Here is a 27,814-nt window from a genome sequence, read left to right as displayed (position 1 = left end):
TATACTTTACCTTTGTCAGGTTGATTATAATATGTATTACATGAGTCATATTTTGTTTTTGTTTTTTTGTTTTTGTTTTCTGTATTCAGTACAGGGTCTACAGGGTCTCTTTATGTAGCTTGAACTTGTAGTGATCTGCCTGTTTATAGCCTCCCAAATGCTGAGATCACAGGCACGCACCACCACACCCAGTCTCAATAGCTGTCTCAGTGCGCCCTGCCCCGTGTCTGCCTAAGCAGGTGCTTTAATCTGCTGCACTATTTGACCAGCCCTTTGTAAGTCTTATTTGGATTGAATTTTTGGTGACCTTAGACCATTGTATACCTGGGTATGTGGTCTGGAAAATATGCAACTTTTATTTATTGAAAGAACCTTTCTATACTTTTGTTTCTATTGACGTTTGATCTCTAGTGATCTAAGTGCTCTTTTGATGTCCCATAAATCCCCCTACTTCTCATTCCTTTTTATTCTCTTTTTTTCTTTTGAATGTATATTTCAAAATTACCCATTTTCAGTCTCACTGTTTCTTCCATTTGATCTACTTACTCTGCCATGATATCCTCTGTTGAATCTTTCATTTCTTTGACTCTTTATCTGCTTAAGATTTCTGATTGATTCATATCTCTGCTAAATTTCTGAAGCATTTCTTCATTTTTTAAAAGTGGTCTTAGCTTCCTTAAAGCAGTTAGTTTGAATTGTTAAGTTAGATTGTACATCTCCATCTCTTTAGGGTCAGCTGCAGGATTTGTCCATTTGCTGAAAGCATTTTCTTGGTTATCAGTTTTTGTAGTTTTATATTGATGCCTGCATAGTGATGGTGGGTGTGGGTATTTATTCCAGCTTTCTCATACTCACTTTGTCTGGGCCTGACCTTCCAGAGTATGGTTGCCCAGGACATCTGAGCTTATCTGTCTCTTGTGGTCCCCAGACCTGTAGCCACTGTAAGCCGTTGTGATGCTAGGGATCATTCTAAGCCCAGATCATTTTGGTTAACACAGATGAGGCTGGAGTCCAATAGAGGGCAGATACTAGGATGAGGATTTCTTTCATACAGATCTATTATCCAATGTGTGACAGTTATGGTTTCTTTCATAGGTGGGCTACTGCTGATTCATTGGAATGTATACCAGGTTAGCCATAATGCTCAGATTTGTGACTGCAGTAGTATAAAACTGAGGCACTGAGTTGTTTAAATTCACAATTGAAACAAAGATCTTCAGAACTAGCTTCATGGTTATAGATAGGCACATCAATCAATAGATTCTTGGGAAAATGGGCCTGCTCTTATGTTGCAGTTGAGAAGAATGGAGGCAATTTATAAGACCATTTCAGGATTCACAGTGTGATCAAGGTCAGGTTGTTGTCATGCAGAAAACATTGCTGGATATTCCTCTTTTCAGGTAATTAGGAAGGTAAAGCTTGTCTTCAGAAAAGAGCCTAGGATCACGATCCAGGGCTATGTAAAACTCTACTTGGGAACAACATTTGGCTACCCTACCCCAGGGACTCAGATGGGCACACCTGCCAACAGGGCCCTGCCTGCGTGGAGCACTTCCATTCTGTAAGTGGAAATAGCTGAACCTTTTCAGCTAATTTGGAAACTGTGTGTGTGTGTGTGTGTGTGTGTGTGTGTGTGTGTGTGTGTTCAGGGTCTCACTCCACAGCTCGAACTTATAAGTGATCCTCCTGTTCTCAGCCTCCACAGCGCTGGGATTACAGGCGGGCACCACCATGTCTGGATTCAATTGCCAGCTCAGTGTGCCAGGGATTGAATCCCAGCCCCTGTGCTTGCCTAAGCAGGGGTTTAGTCCACTGAGCTATCTCATTGGCCCTTAATTTAGAATCTTCTTTGGGACTTAAGTTGGCAAGACCATCCTATTGGTACCAGTGAACAGAATTCTTGGTAGTTTCCTATATAGGCCAAATTGCTTATATATCACATGCGGCTGACATTTAGATTATTTTATGGATCTGCTGTGGGACAAATGTCAAAAATTCTGTCTCACAGGAATTTCCTGGACAGGTAGTATAACATAAGGGTGTGACAATGAAGAGTTAGATTCACATAGGGACTCTTTGGGTCCTATAGAGGGACAGAACTTGGCAAACCTGTTTGGATGACCCAAAAATCCTTCTCCCAGCACTCTTTGCACAAGCAGGGTAGTTCCTAGATAGTGACAGAAAGATGCAGGCATTGAGATAGGATACTTCCAAGATTTGTTGTGGCTTGGAGGTCAGCAAGCAGAGCTCAGTGTTTTAGATAGGAGGGTCTCCAAGCAGTTCTTTGAGTTACTCCCAATCTGTAGCATATGTAGAGCTGGAGCTGATATGTAGTCCCTTTGTAATCTCCTGGGAATGACTGGCAGGCTTGTCTCAGTGGATTAAAGATTAAGAGGGCTAAAGTTATTAGTAAATTAATCCATTAATGAGTTTTTAGTTGGATGTATTATTAGGAGTTGGAGCCTGTTTGGAGGTAGGGAGTTGCCCAGGGCATGACCTGGAGGGGTGTATTCTTGTCTCAGGCCTCTTCCTCTGTCTCTCTGGCTTTCTTCCTGATCTACTGTTGCCTAGCTGTCATGAGGTGTACAGCTTTCCTCTGTTATACTCTTCTGCTATAATATTTTTGCCTTGGAATCAGAAGACCATGATCAGGAACTTGAAACTCTGAATCAAAAGAAACTTTCTCCCCTTATGTCTTTGATTATCAGTTATTTTGTTACAGTAACAGAAAAGTTAACACAACATCATTATATTAAGTTAGCACATCATCTTATTGTATTAGGTAGGAATCTAATAAATGTTTATAAACTGAGGGAGGGTGGAAAGTGCTTAGTAAACTGTAGAGTGGTATATGGGAGGAATTAGGTGGCTGATTCTTCCAGCTAAATTGTAATGTTTATGAAAGAAATAAAAATTATTACATGGATACTGTGTATGCTTATGGATGTTACTGCCATTTGGAAATTCTATGGTAAATTTGGAGGCACCTTTAGTGTTAATATCTTATAACCCTTGTGCCTTCTGACATTGACACTGTTTTTGTTTTTGTTTGTTTGTTTGTTTTAAACAGAGTCTTGCTATGTAGTTTAGGATGGCCTTGAATTCACTCTGTAGGCCAAGCTGACCTTAACTGGCAGGGATCTTTCTGCTTCTGCTTCTGAGTGCTGGAAATACAGGTGTGATTGGCTACACCTGGCTTTTTACTGACACTTTTGATAGTTGTTAACAATTGATAGGATTGCAAATAGACATCAAAATAGATGGATTGATTAGTTTCCTTTCTGTGACTAAACTCTCAGCTGAGACCAACAGCCAGGGCAAACACTGGCAGTATTTAGAGCAATCTGCCTTTGCTAAGTTTTTTGTTTATCAGTCTTAGAGGTACCATTTCAGTTTAGATTGAGCATCCATTATCCAAATCAAAAATCTGAAATATACCAACAACACTGAAAGAGTCTCAGATTTCAGAGCATTTCAGATTTCAAATTTTTATATCAAAGGTATTCAACCTAAAGCTTCTGTACACATTAGGAAATTCTGAAAACAATGAAATCCTGCATAATGGTATTGAGCCTTTGGGATAAGGATACCTCACCTGCATACAATTATTTGTATCTGTGGCAGTCAACAGTTATTTCCTTGGAGGAAACTGTGCATAGAGAACAGTAGCATTCTCTTTCCTACTTAATGCCACCCACTAAAGAATTTGAAACTCATGCACAGTGCTTTTGATGCTAGCAGTAGGATGCATCTGTAACAAATTCTGCTGCTTGTAAATTTTTTGTTGTTTGGCTTTGAAATACCTTTTGTTGCTAGCTCTAGCATGTCCCCTTAGTTGGGTTATGTACCTCACTGATCTCCAATGTCCAGTTTCATCTGTACATGAGAGGTGTGGCATTGGCCTGTGGTGCCAGGCAGTGAGTTGAGACAGTCTAACACCTATCATGTACCATGTACTTTTTTGATGGATGCTGTTGCCTGAAAGAGAGAAGTGCTGAGGTATTAATGTTTCTGTGTTTGATTTGATTTTTTTTTTTCCTAGACTTGTCTTAATATAACTTCAAGAGTTTGTATAAGGCCATTGTGAATCACGCTGTCAAAAGTATAGTGGACTCATAATTTTATATAAACAGTGTCAAATTAAGCTTAAGAATCTTGGATTTTAGTGTTAATTGTGAGACTTTAGGCTACTACTGCCATCTACTCTCTCATTAAAAAAGGAATAGAGTCAGCTGTCATTTGAATTCTTCTAGTTCCAAGATTTATATAATGGTATAGTCTTCATTGTATAATTAGTTTCCTGCCTTTTTTCCTTCCCTCTGAAAATAATCTGCCTTTAATATTTCATAGCTCTTTCTCCCCATCCTTGACTTGTTTTCATGAATACTAAAATGTGTTGTGTTATCTCTGGAGCAAGTGACATACCCTGTGTTGGATGTACACTGTTGAAAACTACAAACATTGTTCTTACAATGAGGGAACTCACAGTTTTGTGGAGGAAGCATATATGACACAAATATGTCATGCTTACATAACTTTATAATATATTTTTTATTTTGATTTTTTATTAATTTTAATGATAAAGAATTAGCAATGAGACAGTTTCACAACGGGTTGATAGGGCAGTTACAATAATTAATGCATTGAATATTGTTGTCTTCCTAGTAGTTATTCACAGTACAAGATGCAGACATGATCTCTTGTCTAAACTATTAGTACAAATCTTTTTTCTCATTGAACTATATAATTATATAATTAGAAAGAACAGGAAAGATGACAGTGAGCGGGAAAGTGGAGGTGCCTGACACAATTGAAATGCTTTTGTCAAATCAAACTTCCAAAAGATAGAGTGGGTTGAACTGAGAGTTCGAGTGCATTGCAGACTGTAGGCCATGCCTGGAAACAGCCCTGGAAGCTTTTAAGGGCTTGGAAAGCAACTACATGTTTGAGTATGGTATTTGTGAGGGAGGCTGAAAGGGCATGCAGATACTGAGGCCAAATTACAAATTTTGCATTTAATATTAAGTGACACAGAAAATATAAGATAAATTTTCAGCAGTGACAAGATGGAAGTACTGTTTAGTTTGGCTGGAACAATTAAAACCTAATAGGATTTGTGTGTGTGTGTGTGTGTGTGTGTGTGTGTGTGTCTGTGTGTGTGAGAGTGCACGTGAATGCATGTGCGTGGTATTGGAGATTGAGCCTAGGGCCTTCACACTATATCCCCAACTCTTGTTAATTTTCTTTTTAATTTTAATAAAGGTCCTCACTAAGTTGCTAAATTACCTACGCTGGGCTCCAACCTTTGAATCTTCTGCGATGGTCTCCTGAAGTGCTAGAAGTACAGCCATGTGCGACCATAGGAAACTTTACTTTAAAACTACATTTTAATTTTACATTAATTTTGTATACAGAATTGTATATCAGACAAAGTTAATACAATTTTAGGCTGAACGGGATTTATCTGTGGTCAAAATTAATTTTCTGTTTCAATCAGAAGAGAGGGTTGTTTTTGTTTTTGTTTTTGTTTTTTCAAATCTGTTTTTCTTCTTTCCCTGCCCTAATCTGATTTTAACTAGGGCTTCATTAGATTTTCTTACTTTTTCGTCTTTGTTTGGTCCTTGAAATGCTGATGGAGCAACATTGCAATCATCCATAAACCTTGACAACAGATGTTACCCGGACCTGTGAGTCTGATTCTACAGGGCTAGGAATCGCAGATTAGGTAGAAAACTGGGCTTCCCAATATATTTGAGGAATGCTTTCTGCAAATTAAAGGAGAGGTTTGTTTTATTGCATATTTTGTAGCAGTTTTAGTCAAATTACCTTACAGTGTATTTCACATGATAGTGTTTTGGGGGAGAATTATTTGAGATACTGATCTGAACTAATTATCCTTTTCATTCAGTGCATCTAAGTATCATATCCATTTTTACTGGGTACAGAGGCACAAATATCCAAACATCATCTGTCAAAGAGATCACAGTGGAGACTCTGTGTGTGTGTGTGTGTGTGTGTGTGTGTGTGTGTGTGTGTGATTCAGAGAGAGGAGGAGGTTGCAGAGTATCAAATATGTTAGAAAAGGCAAAAGTGAGACTAAGGAAAAAAACACAAAACAGTGGTTGCGAAAAGGCATAAGAAAGATAAATAGGTTTGAGAAAAGTTTCAAGGCAATGGAACTATCACAGTGGTGTGTACATCATTATTGATTTGTCAAAAACATAGAATGCACGTGAGTAAACATGAGTGTAAAGTAAGGTGATGGTGTGTTGTTGCCCATTGAGTGCAGCAGGCCAAGGATGTTGATTGAAGCTTGTGTGTGGGCTGGGAGTAATGGGGAGTGTGTTTTCTGTTTAACTTTGCTGAGAACCTAAAATTGCTGTAAAAATACAGTTTATTAATTAAAATGGAAATGAAAAGAGACGGTATTGCTGTTTTGGAGCTAAAGCAAACTAAAGGTGATTCTCTAAAAACAATACACTTATTTGAGGTGCACTTTGCTTTACTGAGATGCAGTGTGAATTATGCAAATGATATTAAGTAATTAGCATTTTTGCAAACGAAGTGCATTTTTTTTTTTTTTTTTTTTTTTTTTTTTTTTTTTTTTTGGCAAGAACCTTTTTAAAAGGCTCTTGATCTTAGCTCATTGGTAGATCTGGGTTCTAATTCCTTCTCACATGGAGAAACTTGGTGACTGTGTCCCATGCTAGAAACTCACTGGCTGTCATCCATAGAGAGGGCATAGACATCACAAGCAGCACTGACCCCACCTCCAGGTGCACTGAGGGGTCTACCAAGCCTGGGTGTGGCGGTGCATGCCTGTAATCCCAGCTCTGGGGAGATTGAGAACAGGAGGATCACAATGAGTCTAAGCTGAGTAGTCAGACCCTGTATCAAATACATTAAAATAGAGGTGGGGGATAAGAAAAGAAAATGGTACATGATGTTTACATAATTTTCTTTATTGGCTCAACTGTTGGCTTTGATGGAGTGGGTGTTCTCTGTTGAAGTTTGAAGTACCTGGGTGCTCTTTCTATGTTTTGGACCAGATCCTTTCTCAACCGTTAAGGGTGTACATGGAAGTGAGAGAACACAAGATGAGGTGACTGCCACCACTTGTTTTTTTAACCTCAGTTATTTCATTCAGTAGTAGTCATACTTCTCTGATTTTTGAATATTAAGTTTATACAGAATTTTTAAAATTAAGACTTTAGTTTTCTAAAGAAAATAATCCATGCATACATACATACATACATACGTACACACATACATACAGAGCAATCAATGAGAAAGTAGAATTCCCACCCTCCCAATCCTGACCAAGAATGAAAAATATAAATTAGCTTTCTCGAGTGATAAAACTGTAAAAAAAAAAAAAAAAATTCATGTGAAAGAAAAAACAGGTTAGTAGCACCATCTACAGGCTATTGAAGAGGAAAGCTTTCTGTGTAGCTCAAATGCAAAAGGTTTGTGGCAAATGGAATAAAAAGGCTCATCTTCCCTCTTTCAAATGTGCTTTTTGTAAAATTTGCTAATTTCAGTATTTTTTGTTCATCTCTCATACATTTATGTCTCACTTTTACTTCAGTTATGCTAAACTAAGGGAATATTGACCAGGGTATCTGTATGTTTTCATTATAGATCACTTGCTTAAAAATTCGGCTTCCTCTCTGAAGTAATGCTCTATCTATGAAACGCATTCAGATCATATAGATTCAAACAAGCCTATTGGGTACTAGTTTATGCTATTAGACCTGAAGCATAAAACCTGCCTGTAAAAGTTATTTTTCCCTCTTCTATGTACCCATAGAACTTAATGCATCATTTATTTCCATTATGGTAGAACCAGTAAAGTCAGACATTCTTGGGTTGCTTTTTTTCCCCCCACAGTCCTAGGTGTTGAAGCCAAGGGGGCATTACAACTGAACTACATCCCCAATCTCTCTCTTCTCCATCACTTAAAAAAAAAAGATGAAATGTGAGATCCTCCTACCATTGTGCATTACTCTTCCTGCCTTGGTGTAATTTTATGTGTTTGTAAGTGCTTCCTTTTTGCTTTTAAATGATAATGTTCTTGATATATTATCTCCTCAGCTCAAAATGATCTCTTGAGTCTTTTCCATCTTTAATTGCACACCCAAAACCAGTTTGTGGCATAGACAATTATTTTAAAAAAGAATCTGGAAACTCCCGTATGTTAGTAGTGGAAATAGGATTTTTATTTCCCAGTACCTTAGTTGCCTAATTTTTGTTTTGTTTTATAGTTTATGAATTGAAGTTATCGCAAAACCTAGAAAATTTTGTTAGATTCTTTAAAAGTCTGTCATAATGTATTTATGCTATCATGAAATTTGCAATTTTCTCAGAAAATCTATTAAAATTAAGTTAATGATTAATATGCTTATAAATTATTGGTAGTTTTTGTTTTGTTCTATTGTGTTTCTTATTGACAAATGGTTAGTCATTTTTGCAATGCACAGAGTAGGTTTTCATCAAGGTGTGTAATACTGTAGGGAGACACACAATACTCCCCCCTCATAAATAACACTGATCATAATTCTACAGATTAGAAAAATTTTACATGAAAAGTGTTATATCCTACACACAAGAGAGGAGCCACATAGTGAGGTAAACTAAAAAGAAATTAGCAGGACAAAAATTGGCAATATGAATTTTTAAAGTACCTATGGAAGCAAGTGTGATAGAGCCTAACACACTGGAGTCAGGAAGGTAATAGATTTTTAGTAGTTTAGTTGGTGACACTTTATACTCATGGAAAACTTAGTAATGTTTATATATTTTCTTAAAGAACTCATTTTTCACTTGTAAAAAAAATAATTATAAAGGAAACACTGGAGCACTTCTTTAAAAAAAGTGAAGTACTAATTCTCATCTCAATAAGGTTTTAAAATGGAGTGCAGTACTGTATAGTTCCACCACGAATATTTTTCCCTGTTTTTCTTGCACCAGATGGCACTGTTTAGTTCTATTTCAGAGTCTTGTTCTGGAACTTTCTTTGAGAGAATCAGATTTAGCCTGGCTTACCAGTGACACCTCTATATTCTTCACGAGGTCCTTACCAATGCTTGTAAACCACCATTGACTCAGATATGAGCTGTTTATTGGAGGTCCTGTGGCTCTTTCCAGTTGCAGGTTTGCTGTGAAGTGAGCTTGCTAACACAGCTGAGAGAAACCTATGCTCTTCACACAGCATTCAGCCTGTATTTTGGTTGACACATTGCATCAGTGTTGACCTGCAGAATCCTTAGAGGCTTGTTTAATAATCTAAAGCATTCTGCAGTTATTTTACCAATCGTAGTGCAGCAGTAATCATAAGAATCCACTCATTTTTATGAACTCTTGTGGATTTAAATGTGTCATGTCAGTGTACTGAAATATAGATTCATCACATTACCTTAAGAAAATAACATGTTGAGTACTATTCTGGCCTGTGTGTTGATTCCCAGGGCTGGCTTACAAAGAGATGAGTATGAATCTCTGAAGTCACTGGGGGTGGGGGAAAGGAGGGTCATGCCTAGGCTCACTTCATTGCTCTGTAGTGAACATCTTGCGGGGGGGGGGGGGACAGAATTAGCTTTGTGTAGTAAAAATGCCAGGGTCAGTTGTACAGCTTAGCTCTTGGCTATCTCTAAATTCTGCCTTCTTCGATTTTTTGAATAATAAAGAGACATTGGGCATAATTATGGGATATATAGCATCAAGCCTGCTTCTCCATTTGCTGTTGACATTCTTACAGAACCATGTTTTATTATCAAAGTTTGAAGCTCCTGTAAGCCCTTCAATTTCTAGAACACTTTGGTTTTGGTACTATATGCCTTCCACTTTGCTTTCTATTGCTATGTACAGTATTGTTTTGGTAATGACACAGGGTGGGGGTTAGGAGAAACCTGTATAAACTGTGCCTATGAATGACGAATAAAATCTGGTTATTTCTGACTTCGTTTTTTTTGTATTTTAGTAAGGGTCTACAAGGTCTTAGTATGTAGATCAGACACATAGTGATCCTTCTGTTTTCAGCCTCCCAAGAGCTGGGATTACAGGCATGAACCAACATGCCCAGTTTCAATCACCATCTCAGTGGGCCCCAGGGGTGGGGCAGGTACAGTACTCAGGGGATCGAATCCTGGCCTCTGCATTTGCCTAAGCAGGTGCTTGAATCCGCTGAGCTATATGACTGTCTCGATATTTTGTTTTAGTTTTTGTTTTGTATTTCTGACTTCTAAGTGGAATGATTAATATATGTTGTTTTTAACCATAGTGTTTCCTTTCCTCCATGCCCTTGTATCCCCCAATCTCTTAAAGACATAGCAGCTCCCATCAACCTCTCCTTGCTACAGGAGAGGTAGTAGGACAGGTTTGCAGTTTCTATGCTCAAGTCCAACACATTGAGCCACAGCTCTCTGTGGAAGCAAGCATAAGACAGAATGCTTCCATAAATTAGGCCCTGGATTTTATTAGAGTGTTTATGTAACCTCAGTTTATATGCTATAATTCTTTGCTGTGTTGCCTAAAGTAATTGCCAAAGAATATGTTGTTCTTTTTCCTTCATAATCCTTTTACATGGTCTTTGTTTTGATGGTATCCTTCCCCCATGTTCTACCTTCTTTAGAGGGACTGGAGGTTGCTCTTATCGACTTAAGGATTGCTTTTACTGACTAAATTGTATAATTATAAAGCATAGGTTAGATTCTTTGTATACTAGATATTTTCGCAACTTTTTAGTGGAGAGGGAAAAGCTTTTCTAAATTTTTGTCTTTTCAGGATTACAGAGTTGTGGGACTTGTGAGATAGCTCAGTGGACTAAGCACTTGCATAGGAAATTGCAGTGACTAGGGTTTGATACCTGTCACTACAGGCTGTGCTGGCCCTACGCCTGTGCATGCTGAGCCAGGGACCAAATTTGGGTGTGGTTGTACACACCTGTAATCCCACACTAGTGGTTAAAAACATCATAATATTAATCATTCCACTTTAAAGTCAGAAATACAAAACAAAAACTAAAGCAAACTATCGAGACAGTCATAGCTCAGCGGATTCAAGCACCTGCTTAGGCAAATGCAGAGGCCAGGATTCGATCCCCTGAGTACTGTACCTGTCCCACCCCCAGGGCCTGCTGAGATGGTGATTGAAACTGGGCATGGTGGCCCATGCCTGTAATCCCAGCTCTTGGGAGGCTGAAAACAGAAGGATCACTATGTGTCTGATCTATGTAGTGAGACCCTGTAGACCCTTACTAAAATACAGGTGGTTGTACACACCTGTAATCCCTGCTCTGGGGCAACTAAAAACAGGGGAATCACTAGGAGTCCAAACTGTGTAGTGAGACCCTGTAGCAAATACATTAATTAAAGGAAAAAAAAGATTGCAGAGTTGTAGGCTAATATGTAATTAAGTTTTGAGTAAACGAAACATAAAGGGGAAATAATTTTCTATCCATTGGAGCCCCTACCCCTGTCACTCATATCTTACCCACCTCTGACCAATCTAATGGCAATAGAGTTAAGTTGACTGCTGAGAGAGAAAATTCAGACTGGGAATTTAGGGTGAAATTGCCTTATTCCTGGAGGAAATGTGAGGATTAGGTGACCAGACTCATCTGTATTCCCTGTTTATAACTACAATGAGAGAGAGACAATTCAAGGTTCACCACAGCATACTTCTCAAGAAGGAGCAACATATTTTTACTTCTCAGTTCTTTCTTCAAACCTTATGAAATTAGGTATTGGAGCTTACAGCTAAGGAAATTTGGTCCCACTTTGATTGGATGTTTTGAACTATTCTCTTTGCCAAGTAGCACATTTCAGTTAACAATTAATATTTGGTCATAGCTGCAGCTAGAGGTGTTACTTAGGTAGGTTCTTATTCTATTTTAAAGATGATAGTTATCGACAGGGCAAAGTTTTTGAAAACGTAAGTGAACAGAGCCATGTTTGTATATTTAACCATAAAATTATATAAATTCTTTCAAAATTCAGTATTATAGCCAATTTCCACATGTACCTATTGAACATTTGAAATATGACTAATCCTCATGTGTTATGAATGTAAAATGTGCAGAGAATTTTGGAGCTTTATTATGAAAGCATGAATGTACACTTCACTTTAATAATTCATATTGACTACATTTGAAATAGTGATATTTTGGATACTTGGAATTACATAAAATATATCACTGAAGTTAATTTTAACATCTACCATTGTACATTTTTAACAGTGATAAAAAAATGACTTGTATTTGTGACTTACTTTTATTACTGGTCAGTGTTGTTTAAAATTATATTATTCAGCAAATAGGTGTAGTCAATAAAGCTTTCCAAACTGATACATTTAAAAGAATACACTATACTTTCTGATAAAAAAGTACTAGGTTTTTTTTGTACTCAAATGCTTTATTACTCAAATTCATGACAAAACGTGAATTTGGCATAATCTTTTATGTGTAGGGGAATAATGAACAGAATACTCCCAAGTAAATTTTTCTTCATTTGCCCAGCTTCCCTCTTGGAGTCTTAAAGGAGAGATCTCAACTGGTAGGGTACGAAGGTTAGATGGGCTTCTCACTGTCACAACAGCCTCCCTACTCCCACCTCCATGGACAGACTACTGTCCAGGTAGTCTGAGGTGTGAGTTGTTTAGCTCTCTTTGTCTTAGCTTACCTGTCTATAAAATTGTGGTAAGATATGACATGCCCTAAAAGGCTCTGTGTATTAAGTGAGACAAAATGTATAAAGACACCCTGGGACTTGGACATATTACATAAGTACAATTTAAGTGTTAGCTATTATAGTGATGAATATTACTGTAATTATCATCATCTTGTCGTTAAAGTATGTATAACTTTGATAGATTATTCAAACCTAAATTCTGTTCATAAGCAAATGGAAGCTGTTGGCTTTTAGCAATTAGTCTGACATTTTTGTTGAAGCTCAGAAGCAGCAGGCAATAATTAAAAATGGGAAAATAAATGAACAAGAGGTAGAGCTCAGTTATTGGGACATCTGATTAGAACATTTTATAAAATGAAACCTCTGGTAATTGAAAATTAAACCAATTCTATACTTGGTAAAAATTCAAGAGTATTGTATTTCTTTTTTGTTTCTCTATGATGTTGTATAGGTTGGCAATTATGAGGTCTTGGATGTTTTCTTTATATCTATTATATTTTCATAAAGAGGTGATAAGTTCATATTACTGTGTTCAAGAATGATTGTGCTGAATATTGATGGTCCTTAAGAAGAAATATATCATAAAAATCATAACATAGGTGAGTTTTGCCTTTATATCATATTTTTAATTTTTTCACATTCTTATTTGTACATGCTATGTAAAATGCCCAGGAATTTATTTTACTTGGCTTTTAAAAATTGTCTATGTAATCAGACAAAATTATTGAATATCCAAGAATACTAATCCTCAATGAGCTCAGAAAGAAACACACTTAGGGATGTTTATTCTTATACAGTATGATGCTTTTACAGATGGATCACATAAACTTGTATTTTTTATTGATTTGTACCCCTTTACTACATCTTTGTACTATGAAGTGACTTTAACATCAATGTGAGCCAAGGTAGGATGTGAAGAAGCCAAAGAAAACCTCATAGAGGGGTCAAATTGAACTTCGATGTGGTGGATGGTGGGAAGAAGCCATGAGGCTTTTTGGCTCCAGGGCTCAAGGAATAGATAGAGTTTGGGGACAACATCACTCTGGGTGACATATTGGAGCATAGATGATAAAATGGAAGAGTCAGAAGACTTTGTATGATCTAATCAAACTATGGTGATATGCTGTCACAGAAGAGTAAGTTAAATGGAGAAGTAAGAGATAGGATATGAGGAATCTTAAGGCATATTCTCCCATTTCTAAGGGTAGAAATGTGAGACAGAGACCATAAGATGATTGTAACTGTGACTTTATTTTCCAGAGTAAAGTAGGCTACAAGATTAGATAAAAAGGGTCCGGGGAGATGGCTCAATAGAATAAGCACTTCCCTGGCAAGTGCAAGGGCTTGAGTTCAATGCCGGGTTCCAAAAAAAAAGATTAGATAAAAAACTTAAAGTAGAATATCTAAAATTTGAAGGAGATATTTAATTTTGATGGGCTTGCATTTGATATATGGAACTTGTATACAGGAGAATATCAGTGCTAGAGGTATATGATACTTCCCAGAGTCACAGTCAAATTTTTATTAATTAATTAGTTAATTTGGTACAGGTTCTTGCTATACAGCTCAGACTTGTAGTGATCCTCATGACTCAGCCTCTCCAGTGCTGGAATTATGCGGTGTGCCACTACCCCTGGTTTTCGCAGCTGGCTCAGTGTGGGGCCAGCATGGCATGTAGTACCAGGGATCAAACCCGGGTCCTTTGCAGGTGCTTAGAGCACTCTATCTCCCTGGCCCTGCAATCTAATTTTAATGTCGAAACATGGATAGAGGGAAGATGCTTCTTACCTCTTGGATAATATTAAATTATAAGCTTGTCCAGAAGATATCCAGACATTTTAGTATTTCTTACATGACCCTTTAGACTTTTGCTCTTTACTTTTTTGTCTCTTTTACAAGAGTTACAAGAATTTGCATAAACTTCCCATAGCCCAGCGTTTGCTGTCCCCTCACTTTCTATGCTGTGCATCTCCATTACTTAACACATATGGTTTCTTTTTGTTTGCAAAGTTCACCACTCTTTTTCTTTCCACCACACTCTTTAATATCTAGTTCTTTAATTTCCATAGCCCAAAAGTCTCTCATTCTTGAGTCCACAAGTAATTATTATTTACTTTTCTCCCGTAGAGAATAAACTCCTTTCTCTCTCTCTCTCTCTCTCTCTCTCTCTCTCTCTCTCTCTCTCTCTCTCGCTCTCTCTCTCTCTCTCTCTTTGCATTTTAAGGAAGGGTCTGCAGGATGTTCAGGGTCTCACTACTAGATTGGACTCGTAGTGATCCACCTGCTTACAGCCTCCCAAGAGCTGGGATTACAGGCATGTACCACCAAGCCCAGTCTCAATTGCAGTCTCAGCATGCCCTGCGGGTGGGGCTGGCATAGCAAGCCAAGGGATTGAACCCCCTCCCTACTCCTGCCCCTGCTTACAGGTGCTTTAATCCGCTGAGTTATTTGGCTGGCCCGAGAATGAACTCCTAAAGGACAGAGAAATACTTTTATATCATCTTCCCAACAACAGAATAGTAGTTTACAAAGATATTAAGAGAGAATTTTTGATTAAAAATTTCATTTATTTATGAACTACAGGTGTTGAATTACTTATTTTGAGGTATGTTCAGAAGCATATTATGCTTTGCAGATGTAAAGATTTGCAATTTTTTTTCTGGAATGTAAGCAGGAATAAGATAAAATCTGGGCTTTTTATAAAAAAGTTGACTGAAAAGATCAGTGTTTTTCCCTCATAGAGAAATTGATTGATACAGGTAACCTAAAAGAACAAAGGCCATAGTTTCACCACTCAGTGATTTCTCAGTTTAAATCTTTCAGTTCACTTTAAGTGTGCATACAAAGTGATCAAAACAGAATCATTGAGTTCTGAACTTTTAAAAACAGCATATTGTTCTGAATTTTTTGAAAAATTACCCTCTTGGGCATCTTTAAATATCAGTAAATAGGTCATTTATTAAATAGCTGGCTAAAAAGTAAACAAATGTCTCATTGTACTTTTTATTAAGGCAGTTCCCTGCTGTTCGACTTTTAAGTTGTTCCCATTCTTCATGGAAATAATCACTTTGTGATGAACAATGCGGTAGTGGTGTTATATTTATTTTTATTTAGGACCTTTTTGTTGAAAGATAGTATATCTCTGTATTTTCTTAAACTTGTATTAGCACATTATCTCTTGGAAAACCCTACCAACCTTACCACTAGCTGAATCTTTTATCATATTTTTAGGTCTTAAAGTGTATGACAATAAGTAAGCTGGCTATCATAGAAATAAAAAAAATTAGGCCTCAAAATGACTAATTAAAAATGAAGACATTTTGTGAGTTTCAACAGTTATGTTGAATTTAGAAATAATCTTTTATGAATAATTAAAAGAGTTTCAAGTATGAGAAGCAAGTTTTGTAGTCTTTGGGTATTATGGCCTTTGTAGGTATAGGGTGGGTACTATTGTGAAAGATTCCTCTTTCAGCTTAGTCATTAAGTGACATTCTTATGCCCTTTGTATGGTTATTTCACAGATCTAACATACATACTTTTCAGCATGAATCTAGGAACTAGCACCATACATTTCAGATGTGAGTAGCTTAATTTGGGGTTTGAAATAACTTGTTCCTTTATTTTGGAGAAACCAGGCCTTTATTTTTGAGACAAAAGGTGCCCCCCTCTTAGCAAGAACATGCTTCCACCTGTGGGGAAGTAGGACAATGTCTGGCCCTGCTGGATCTGTAGAGCATAGATTTTAGGATGTGCTTCAGAGAGGCCTCATAATTGATTGAGCCCTCGCTGTCCTAGTGGCCTGCCAGCACAGTCTCCACCTCCTCCTCAGCATTCTTCCCTCCCAGGTGATGAGGACATATCTGAGTGCCATGCCATGGCCTTGCAGTTTCCATCTGGTCAGGCACCCATGCCTCCTTAAGTAGTCTTCACACAGGCCTTGATTCTTGGCTACTGCCTGGAACCTGGGCAGTAATGATTGAGAGTCCACACACTTAGACTTCATCACTCCTGGGTTTCCTAAGCTCTTGAGCACCTCCATGTTGGTGGGCTTCTGGCCTAGAGTCTTCATCACAACTCACATGGGTTATATAGAATCTTGCCATCGCTTACTTGATTGAACCTCATACTGGCTTCTACAAACTCCTCCAGATGGTACCTGTTAATTTCTGTTACTTTGAAGAGTTGCATAGGAGGGCTCCTGGATTTTCACAAAGTTTGGGCACAGCTGGCTCAGCCTTGGTCTTGGCAGGAGTAGTCCCTACTGCTGGCTTAGCAGCGGTCTTGGAGATGGAGCGCACTACTGATTTCTTCAAAGGAACGTCCTTCTCAAGAGTCATGATGGCTGGTGACCAAAGGACAGTGTGTTGATGAGGTGGTATGTCCCCCAGGGGGTCTGGGTAATTTCTACTACTAATTCCCCTGTGTCTCCAAAGATCATTTTTTATCTTTACTATCTACACTGAATGACCAGCTGGTGTGATTATTCATAAAATTATTAAGGCACTGCTCCTCCAACTCTTGCCATGTTCTTAATGGATCAAATGTAAGTCACACTCTATTTTGAGAAGCTGGCCAGGGTTCTGAGGGAATGCATAGTCTTTAACTCTTGCTACATAATTTGCACATTTAAAAAAAATTCCTTGTGCATTAATCACTAAAGAAATAGGAAGAGACAAACACACTATTGGGTATTATTGTCTTAAGGCCCATGCAGGCCTTGCAGTGATGCAGTGGTGATCTTTTCCAGTGTTTTTGTCTACTGAATAAATCTGTAACATGTTTCTAAGATTACTTTCCCTTTTCTTTAAATGTCAGTAAGAAACTTGAGAGAATATAAAGCCACAAAAAACAAATCATGATCTGAATAAATGTACTGTTTTGCTGGCAAACTTATAAATTCACTTGTGGAATCTAATAGCTGTAGGCAGGAGGTATTTATTTAAACCAAGATTTAAGTGTGGTTTATTATGTTTATAAAGTAGTTTAACACTACTTTTATTTAAAATGAGTTTTTAATTTAGCAAAAAGAATTCAGGTCAGTTCCCAGAGTAAAAATGACTGAATATCATGGGTGTGGCTAGGTTTTGGGGTTTATGTGGGCTAGATTCTGTTTATTCACTGTAGTCACTGGATGGATTTAAAAGCTTTCCCAGATGGAATTTATGAAGTGAAATTTAAAACTAGTGTCCTATGAACTATATTCTGTGGCTACAACTAGCAATCAATTTAAAGGGAGATGGAACAGAGAAGATACAGGTTATAGGATTAGTGTTGGGCAATGCATTGTGACATTCATAGTTTGAGTTTAACTGTAAAGTGGTATATCAATGTCCAACTTTTGTTATGTAGATCCTGGTATATGACTAAATCGTAGAAATTCTCTTTTTTTTCCACTAGGGAACTCTGGATCTAGCACATACTAGGCTAGTGCTCTACTGAGCTATACTGCTAGGAATGGTCATAGTTAATATTCCTTTCCAAAACAGAGTATAATCCATTCTCAGTACTTAATCTCAGATATATTGACTATATAAGAATAGAAAGGGAGAATGATAGGGCTAACAACTGAGATTTCCTAGTTAATTTATACTAACTCTCTGGGCTCCAAAAGAAGTGCTTCATCTTCTCTTAGTTCTGCCCATAATCCAGTGAGGTACAGATGCAGTTGTACCCATTTGAGAGATAAAGTGCTTAAAGAGAGATTTATCCAGATTCAAATACACACTGACATACATGCAGTTACACACACATGTATAGGGTTACTGCACACAGTTGTAGAACTTTTTACTAGAGGAAGGCACATGACTGAGATAGGAGCTAAAGAATAGATTGCAGAAGGTGCTCCTTCTTTAATTTACCATACTTTACTTTTTAATTTTAAAGAGAAAAAAAAAAAACTAAAAAGATGCAGAATTTCAAGAAAGATGATAGGAAATTACCAATGCTTATTACTGTTATCTTCAAAGTATTTGCTCCAATTTCCAGTTATAGGCATGCTAAATTGATCTAGCAATATAAACATTAACTGCTTCTTTCAGTTAACTAATAAAAATTAGTAGTAAAGTTATCTTAGCTATCGTGTGTGTGTGTGTGTGTGTGTGTGTGTGTGTGTGTGTGTGGTTCCCCTATTTTTCTTTTTTGCCCCATTCCAGTTCTTCTTTGCTTTTGAGCAATTTCTTTCCCTGTCATGATATCTGTTGTACCTTTTGGATCTTATTTACTCTTTCAGTTTCTTATACTAGGGAGACAGCATGATGTTTATACATGCCAGTCTGATTTATTTCACTTGTGAGCATGATCTCTAGTTGTATCCATTTACCTATAAAAGCTTCAAGTTTATCTTTCTTTAATTTTTGCTAACATCCATATATGCCCTCATTGTTTAGTGGCTGTTTTGAGGTTTGAACTAAATCTTGTCTAGCTCCAAAGCTCATGTTGTTTTTATTATGTGATATTCACATATATGAAATACATATGCTTTCTCTTTGAGTATCTTACTATTCCCCATTAGAATCGCTGAATTTAAGTTTTGCATGATCTAAAATTGTCGGAAAACAAATGTTGGATTTGTTCTTTTTTGTAGATAGGCTGATTTCTTAAGTTGAAGGTGGGCGTATACCAGGTATATTAGCTTATTCAATAAACTTGTTGATTTTTTCTTATTGCCTATGTTTTCACAAATGCATGAGTATTATGTTTAATATAATGGTCCTTTTGAGATTAATTGTGATTCAGAAATGGAATAAAGAATTGGCTAGTAAAGTATAAAGACATTAAGTACCCAAAGGGGGATAAGAAACTTTTAAACTGAAATAGGAACTATAATATCATCAGATTGTCAGAAAAACCTGCAATTTTGATCCAATCCCGTGGCCTAGAAAGTTTTATTTTAATTAGAGAAACAAAATTAATACATAATTTTAATACAAAGTAAAAATTTCAAGTAATAGTAAATAACACCAGGCATCTTTCTTAAGTAGTCAAGTCCATGCTTCTATACCTTTTTTTATTGCTCTTGGAAGTCATATTCCAGCTCTTTGTTTTAGAGTGGAAGCGCTGTTCCTTGCTAATGAGGCCTCTACTCCCAAGTATCAAACTCTGGGCCTGAGGCCTATACTAGACCCATCTATTAGCAGTAACTGAATGGATTTTCCATTTGAGTAGGTTTCTCAGGTGTGCCTTGCCACCCACACCAAAATGAATAGTAAATTATGAAACCCAAACCAGAACAGAGCATCCTCTTTGTCTTATTTTTATGTTTTATTTTTTATTTTTTGTATGGTAACCACAGTTTTAGTTGCTCTTAAATAATCTGAAACTGGAAACTAGACATCAAATTTAGAAACATAGGAATTTCATAGGCTTTTGTAATATGATTACATTTGTGTCCCAAACTTCCAGTGAAAGAAAGCAGGTATAATTTATGTGGTACTGTGGTTACTATGGTATTGGTGAAAACCAGAAGGAAAGCTTTCTTTTTCCACTTAGCACTGTCCAGTAGAACTTTCTGTGATGACAGACACTTCCTGAATCTGTGTTCTTTCCAAAGCCACCAGCCACATACGTAGTTGTTACAAGGCTACCATGACTAAGGAACTGAATTTTGAGATTTATTTGAAATTTAAACTTGACTAGGAAAATGTGGCTCTTCACTACCATAATAGGTATGATAGGTACTGTATACATTGTATCTCCTTTATCTTTTTAATTTGCTGAGTTAAACTTGTGTTTAAAAATTCCTCTCTCCTTTATCATTACTTTCTTTTCTTTGTTATTTGGTTCCTTTGAGGTTTTCCTGTTTTACCTCTCTCTTTATCTTCTTTTCAATCCTTACCTTAATTTTCCCTGCTGATATTTAGGTTGGCCATTAAATATTATTATTTAACTTAATTCCATTAAGCAATATCATTTGTTAAGGCCTTTTACCTAATTGTATTTGCCTGCTTGGATTCTCCTTCCATCCACAAGACATAGGTTTATTTGCATTTAAGCAGTTTTTACTAAAAACTTCTGATAATATTGGTTGCTTAATAAAAACAAATAAAAAACAATTGGGATTTTTCTGAAAATGTATTTTTGATGGACCCTGTTAAATCCAGAGATGACTGCTGTTTTTTTTAACTACACAAAAGGATTTGCTTGGTAAGTCATTGTAAAATCTTTCACAGAGTAAATAAAAATCCATGGTTTGAGGAAGATTAGGGTATGAAAACTGGCTGGGGAAGTGGGCATGACCTATTCCTTACAAAGTTCCAGGACACAGGAGCACAACGGTTCCCAAGCCCTCTAGGTGGCACCAATCAGAAAGTGCTGTTTTTGATTCTTGCAAGAACTAGAGCAGGTTTTTGATAGGATGGCCTAGATCTCATGTCAGCTTGAGGAGGGAGAGATACAAAAAGACAGTCACTATTGATCTCTTAGCCACTGTATTCTCTCTTTGACAGTGATTCACTCTCACCTGTGCAGAGTGTACTTCTTTTCCTCCTTTTAGTTGGCCACAGCTTGCTGTTTCTTTTCATACCTTTCATAAGTGTAAAACCTTAACTGTTTTTCTGTTGTTCAGGACAGAAAGAACCTAGACACCTTTTCTTAGGTAGTCTGTAGCACACTGAAACCTGGTAGTAGTATTAAAATTATCTTAAACCTGGGGTCCATAGTTCTGGTTTCCAGAAACTGCTAATAAGCAGGTCAGTGAACAACCTCTATGTGTTTACCTTTCAGAAGGGAAATTAACACCCTCTCTCAGGTCTGCAAGCTGCACCCTCTAGTTCTGATTCTGCTACTCTGGTTTTCCACCTCTTTCTCTTCATCCTTGTTTTTGTGGAACTGGGGATTGAACTCAGGCCCTTGCACTTGCCAGGGAAGCACTTATTCTCCTGAGCCATCTCCTTGGTCCCTCTCCTCATCCTCTTTATTTCTTTCTCCTTTTCTGTACCTCCCTTCTCTTCTCAAGTACAAATGATGCTTATCTCTGGTTCTAGGCATGTTGCTCCTTTCATCCTACTGTAATTACCATAAAAGTACCACTAAAGTTATGTAAACAAGTTGAGTTTTAAATGAAATGTTTTCTGTATTTAGAATCACAATTTTTATCTTTTAAACTTCAGATAGGTTTTGAAGCCTCAAGTAACATCAGTGATTATGGCTGTTATACTCTTGTATACTCAAACGACCCTTAAGTTAAAGCTTACCGATATGCCACAGGCTTTCAGCTCTGTGTAGTTTCCAGCCAGGAGTTGTGGTCACTCATCTTACTGCACTAGACAGAAAAGCAATTTTTCACTTCTCAGGGTTACACAGGTTTTTACACCACTGCTGAAGGAAGTTTTAAGGTGAGAATTGACTGGACCTGTTAATCAGTTATGCCAAATCTCTTTCCATCTTGGAGTTAGTCCATAGTTTCGAATAGTTCATTGTATGGATGTATCTTAACTCTGTATTTCAGTTTAAATACTACAGTGAGGGGTGTTCCCTGTGTCCTGCCTTCACCTTGATTTCCCCCTTCCTTACATATGTCCCTTAATATGGGTTTCCATCTTTCTCTTTGTCATTGGAACATACATCTTTCCATCACTGTTTTGTGCTGTGTCATTACTGGACCCCACTGGGTGGTGATAAACTGATTCATGAATTTGTTTTTTGTTGAATATGAGTAAACGCATAGAAAAATATTAGAAGAAAGTATAGATGTGATAGGTAGGGATCTAGATTAGCTAACTGTCTCTAGAGCTAGGCAGAAGGAACCTACAGCCTACGTTAAATACCGGAGCAAGATTAGTAGTTTTTTTTTTTTCCCCAGAACCAGGCCCTTGCACTTGTCAGGGAAGCACTTACTCTACTGAGCCATCTCCCCAGCCCTGATTAGTAGGATATTAAAAGAACTTGTTTATGCATTGAAGTCAGGGCCTCTCAGATGCTAATCAGGTGCTCTGCCATTGATCTACACCCCAACCCAAAAGGGGCAATTTAAAGGCAGATGGGCATCTCTGTGAGGGGAGGTCTTTCTAAATGCTGCTGCATTCATCCATTGTTGAGTAGCTTCCAAAGATGGAAACTGTATCAGATAAAGATAATGGAAAATGGCAGCATTCTTAGCTAATGCATTTTGAGGCAGTTTCAATTGTATATAAGGTACATTTTGGGTATTTAAAAGTTGAGTGCTATTGGCAAGAATAGATTCTAGGATTGAACTTACAGACTTCCTTGTTCTTGCATTTTAGGTTCTTGTGACTATTATTATTAACATTTTCTCCAGTCAGTTCTCTCTATATATTTACACATAACTATAAAATGTTTTTGTTTCAAAGACCTTTGCCTATTTAGGGTTTGGATTTTTTTCCAGCCTGGCATCAGAACCATAGTTTTTAGTTTACTGCTTTTTAGGCATAATATTGTTAACTGCTGAACATAATTCCATAAGCTTTGCTTTGCGCTCTCTCTCTCTCTCTCTCTCTCTCTCTCTCTCTCTCTCTCTCTCTCTCTCTCTCTCCATGTTTCTTGAAATGTGTTCATCTACTCAAATTTAACAGTTACTTATATCCTTATACTTTGACTTGAATTTAAGCTTGATCTTGTCCTTTTTAAGGCCCAGTCGTTTTTAATTGTCATTTCATTATGTGCTATTTACTAGGAAAAGTTCAAGTAATGATTAATGATGTCAGAACTTTAATGTGGAGGAACTTGGTTAGGTAATGTCAGTATACTTGCAGAAATTTTCAGAGGTTTCAATGCTAGCACACCCGATGGATATTATCTCTAGGACAGTGGAGTGGAGGATGCATTTTTTTACAAATTAGTATAAAAGCGAAATGGTCTATTGTGGGACAGTCCCTTTTTTAGGTATTCTACCTATATTATCTCATGTACTCTTCAAAAATTACTCACACGGGGTATTTTCATTCCCACTTTTAGGAAGCTGTAGTATAACATCTACCCTTGTAGTGCTAGACTGTGCTTTCTACTTTATTTTTCAAAGCTCTCCTCATTCTTAAACACTTTTTTCTCTCCAGTGCCATGATATGAAATGCATCTACCAGTATAATGATGAAATTAACTTTGGGAACTTGTACTTTTAAAGAGATTACACGGTCTAGTGAATGCTTAACACTCAAGATATCGCTGTTACTATTATTGTTAGCCTTTGCTTTTTAACTTCCTTTAATCTCCAATGAGTTAACAAAACTTTGCCAAACGAGTGATATAAGTGTCATGGATATAGTAAGGGGACATTAGAAAGACATTCATGGGAGTAAATCTAAGGAAAACAAGCATTTCATTGCAATGGATGTATCAGTTATAGTACCTCCTATATTTTTGAATAATTCTCACATGGAAAATTTTCCTTAAACTAGACATTAATGAAACTAATGTAAACATTTTTAAAAACTGTGGTTTGAAGAGGCATATATCATAGACTTAATAGAAATGCCAGCCAGTCTGAATTTTCACTTAAATGTTAGATGGAGCCAGCTCTGTGAGGAGACTAATCTAGCTCAGTTATATGAACTCTATCACATCTGCAGTTTCATGAACACATCCGTGAGCTTGTTCTGTGAACTAGCATGAAGCCTCATTAAAAAAAAAACAAAAACAAACCCAAACTAGTAACTTTATTCCCTAGATGGTATTTACCTAGAAAATATTAGAATAAAGTTATCTTTCCATATATGTATTCTAAATAGCATTATTTGAACTCTTGGGAGCATTTGCAATGAATTTTTTTTATTGGAAAGGAAGATAATTTTTTTTTAAATTTTATATGTTTGGTATAGGGTTTCACTATTTAGGCCAGACTTGTAATGAACCTCCTGTTTCACCCTCCCCAGCTCTGGGATTACAAGCATGCGCCACGACACTGGATTTTGGTGGCCCGCTCTGTGTGCTTGGGGTGGGGCTAGTAAGGCATGTGGTGCCAGAAATTGAACTCTGGTCCCTGCACTTGCCAGGAGGCACTTAAACAGCTGAGCTAATCTAATCTCCCCAGCCCCGAGAGACATAAAATTCTTATAAAGACTTTTGAAAGAGAGAATATGGTTATAATTTGTCCTTCAGGAAGGTATATGTCTATGTTTATCTTCAGGTACATGCTTCTTTTTTCCTCTTTAACATAAGTTACAAAAATATTCTTATTTTCTTGTCTTTCCATATTAAGAGTAATCAGTTTGTGAAGGATTAAGTTATGTTGCTGCTAGTGTTAAACTTGCATGGATGAAATCAGAAAACTGTGTCATTTTATATAAAGGACTTTGTATATTAAAACTTACATATATTTTAATACACTTTATGTTTTTACCAACTTTAGGTTCACAGCAAAACTAAGATATATAGTACAGATTGTTTTTATACAACTTGTGCCCCCCAAGATAAACACTGATTGTCCACGCCTGGGCTGTCTTCAGAGGTGGTATATTTGTCACACTTTATAAAGGGATATTAGCACACTTTAATCACCTGAAGTATGTAATTGATTATTAGAGTTTCAATCCTGATATTATGCATTCTTTGAATTTTTAAATTCATAGAATATACAGTGTGATATATTTACCACTATGGTGTTGTACAAAACAGTAAACTGCCCTAAAAATCATCTCAATTTCACCTATTCCTCCTTCTCTTTCTTTCTTCCCTAATGTATCTCAATCTCTTATTTCCTTAGGTTTACCATTTTAAGAATGTTACATAAGCAGGAGGGATGCTCCAAAATTGTAATCCCAAGTACTCTGAAGGTTGAAGCAAGAGGACTGAAAGTTCCAGGCTTGCCTGAGAAATGTAGGGAGGACCTATGTGACAAGCAAAAGGGATGCGGTTGTAGCCCCGTGGTAGAGTGACCCCGTGCTCACTCTCTCCAAATCATAGAGTTGTAGTTCTAGTGTATCTTTCAGATTGACTTATTTTACTTAGTAACATGTATTTAAATTTATGCCATGTCTTTTAGTAGCTTTATAGCTTTTTTTGCCAGCACTGTATAATATTCTGTGTGCATATATCAGTTTTATTTTTAAAAATCTATGTGCTGTATCTATAGAAGGACATTTTAGGGTTTTTTTGAAGTCATAAAAGCAATACTGCAATGAATATGTAGGTTTCTCTGTGGATATCTTTAATATTTTACATACTTTTAAGCTTCAGATTTCTTAATGTGGTAATTTTAAGGTAATACCAATGGAAATTATGAAAGAGGCAGCATGTAAGTTAGGACCTTAGATCTATTGGTCTGAACACAGTTTGGAGAAGTGTTGAACTGTTGCTTGTGCAGCATGTGATTCTCCTTTGATTGGAGTTCAGGAAAATGTAGAGGCATTGTGGATGACAGTGATTTTGGCCTCTTTACTGTTGGGCCAAAGGAAGTGGATTTCCATAGTGAGATCATAGGGACCTGTGTCATATTTTTAAGCTGGGAAGTGAATAATGTCACTATCTAAGCAGCTACTGAAGCCTTCACTTGACCTTGTATGATTATAGATAACTGACTTAAAAGTAATAACATGACATTTACTAAACAGCATGCTATTATTTTAATTATTCACCAGTTTACCCGTTTCTTATAATTGGCTCAAGTTAATGAGATTTTTTTTATAGTGGGAAAGAAGCATCTAGCGTTGTATTTTCTGTTCTGATATTCACAGTTCTTTCTGTATGAATTCTAAAATTCTACAGCTTATAAAGCTATCTTTTTTGACAGTTAGATTTCACAGATTCTTACAACATTAAACTAGAAAGTCATGTTTTAAAATTGTACTTTCACAATATTTTTCTGTGCTTTGCTTCTTTCATTTGAACAAACAGTTTTACACTTCACTTAAAGAAATACTGTCTAAAAGGGAAAATATTGTTGTAAGGGCCATTAAGTGAACAGAGAAGTGTGTATCTTTCCCACAGGGCAGCAGTGGAACACTCAAATTGTCCACTTCTCTTTTGTATACCCTTTGTTCCTTTTCCCTGCCTTCCTGACCAGGGCAGGTGTTCACTCTTATTTGCATCCCAACAGAGGGTGTGTGGTTTACCTCAGAAAACAGCAGAAATGGTTGGAAATTTTATTCCTTTTCTCTTAACAAATCTTGTGATTGTAGGTTTGTCTTTATGCATCTTAGCCCAAGGGTCATAAATTCAAGTTTTTCATAAAGGTGCATTACCATGAGTATATAACACCCATATTTATTTAGAATATTCTAGTAGTGAATTATTAATTTTAATTTTGTGAGTTTTATTGTATTAAACAATATATAAATACTACGAAAAAATCAAGAAAATAAAGTATTGAAGTTTTAATATTTATTATTTATAAAAAAGCATCAAAATTTTCCATATCAAATTTCTTTTGGTGAATCAAGTCTAAAATAAAAATAGAAATAAATTCCTATATGATCTATAATGAGAATACCAATAGAACTCTATGATAAAAATACTCTTTGTTTCAGCTGTCACAGCCAAGGCAGTCTTCACACATAACAACTATGTGAGGGCTAGTGAGATTGCTTAGTGGAGTAAGCACCTGCTTAGGCAAGCACAGGGACTGCGGTTCAATTCCCAGTACTGCATGCCATGCAGGTCTCACCCTAGGGTGCCCTGAGCCAGGGACTAATTCCTGGCTTGTTGGCTTATGCCTATAATCCCAACACGGGGCAGGCTGAAAATAGGAGGATCACTACTCGTTCAATCTGCATAGTGAGACCCTGTACCAAATACATTAAACAGCAACAACTGTGTGTTCCATGCATGACCATCACTTAACTAACAGCACATGTGCTTAACTTCCCTATGTGGTAGGCCTTGTTACCTCTCTTCCTGTTTTGTCAGGAGCTTCTTTCTATGTTGTATGATGTACACTTAGCAGAAACATGATATCAATAAGATAAAATATGAAATATAGAGACCCAATCCTAGCCCAGGTCCGGTGAGTGTGTGGAGAGCTTCCTGCTACCCTGCACCGGTGGGACCAGTCCCAGCCCAGGTGCAGCATGGGCTGGACCCTCTCCCACCCCCTCGGACCGCCCCCCACCACTCCACCATACCTCCCCCACCCCTCCCGCCCAGTAGGAATTTCTGCCGACTTCCGGGAACCCCCAGACCCAGTCCTAGCCCAGGTCCGGTGAGTGTGTGGAGAGCTTCCTGCTACCCTGCGCCGGCGG

General features: G+C 37.1%; 1 protein-coding gene and 1 pseudogene across 1 annotated transcript in view; one reads left to right on the top strand and one right to left on the bottom strand.

The window, feature by feature from the left end:
• The window catches only part of LOC111816575 (autism susceptibility gene 2 protein-like), a 589,696-nt gene that overhangs the window by 478,550 nt on the left and 83,332 nt on the right, over positions 1 to 27,814 (top strand). The gene's annotated exons all lie outside the window — the stretch shown is intronic.
• Positions 16,355 to 17,023, bottom strand: LOC111816574 (annotated as a pseudogene).

This window comes from Octodon degus, unplaced genomic scaffold, assembly GCF_000260255.1.
Source record: "Octodon degus isolate 3935 unplaced genomic scaffold, OctDeg1.0 scaffold00035, whole genome shotgun sequence".
Taxonomy (NCBI): Eukaryota; Metazoa; Chordata; class Mammalia; order Rodentia; family Octodontidae; genus Octodon; species Octodon degus.
Note: the sequence above shows the minus strand (reverse complement) of the source record. Positions and strands in the feature narration are given on the sequence as shown.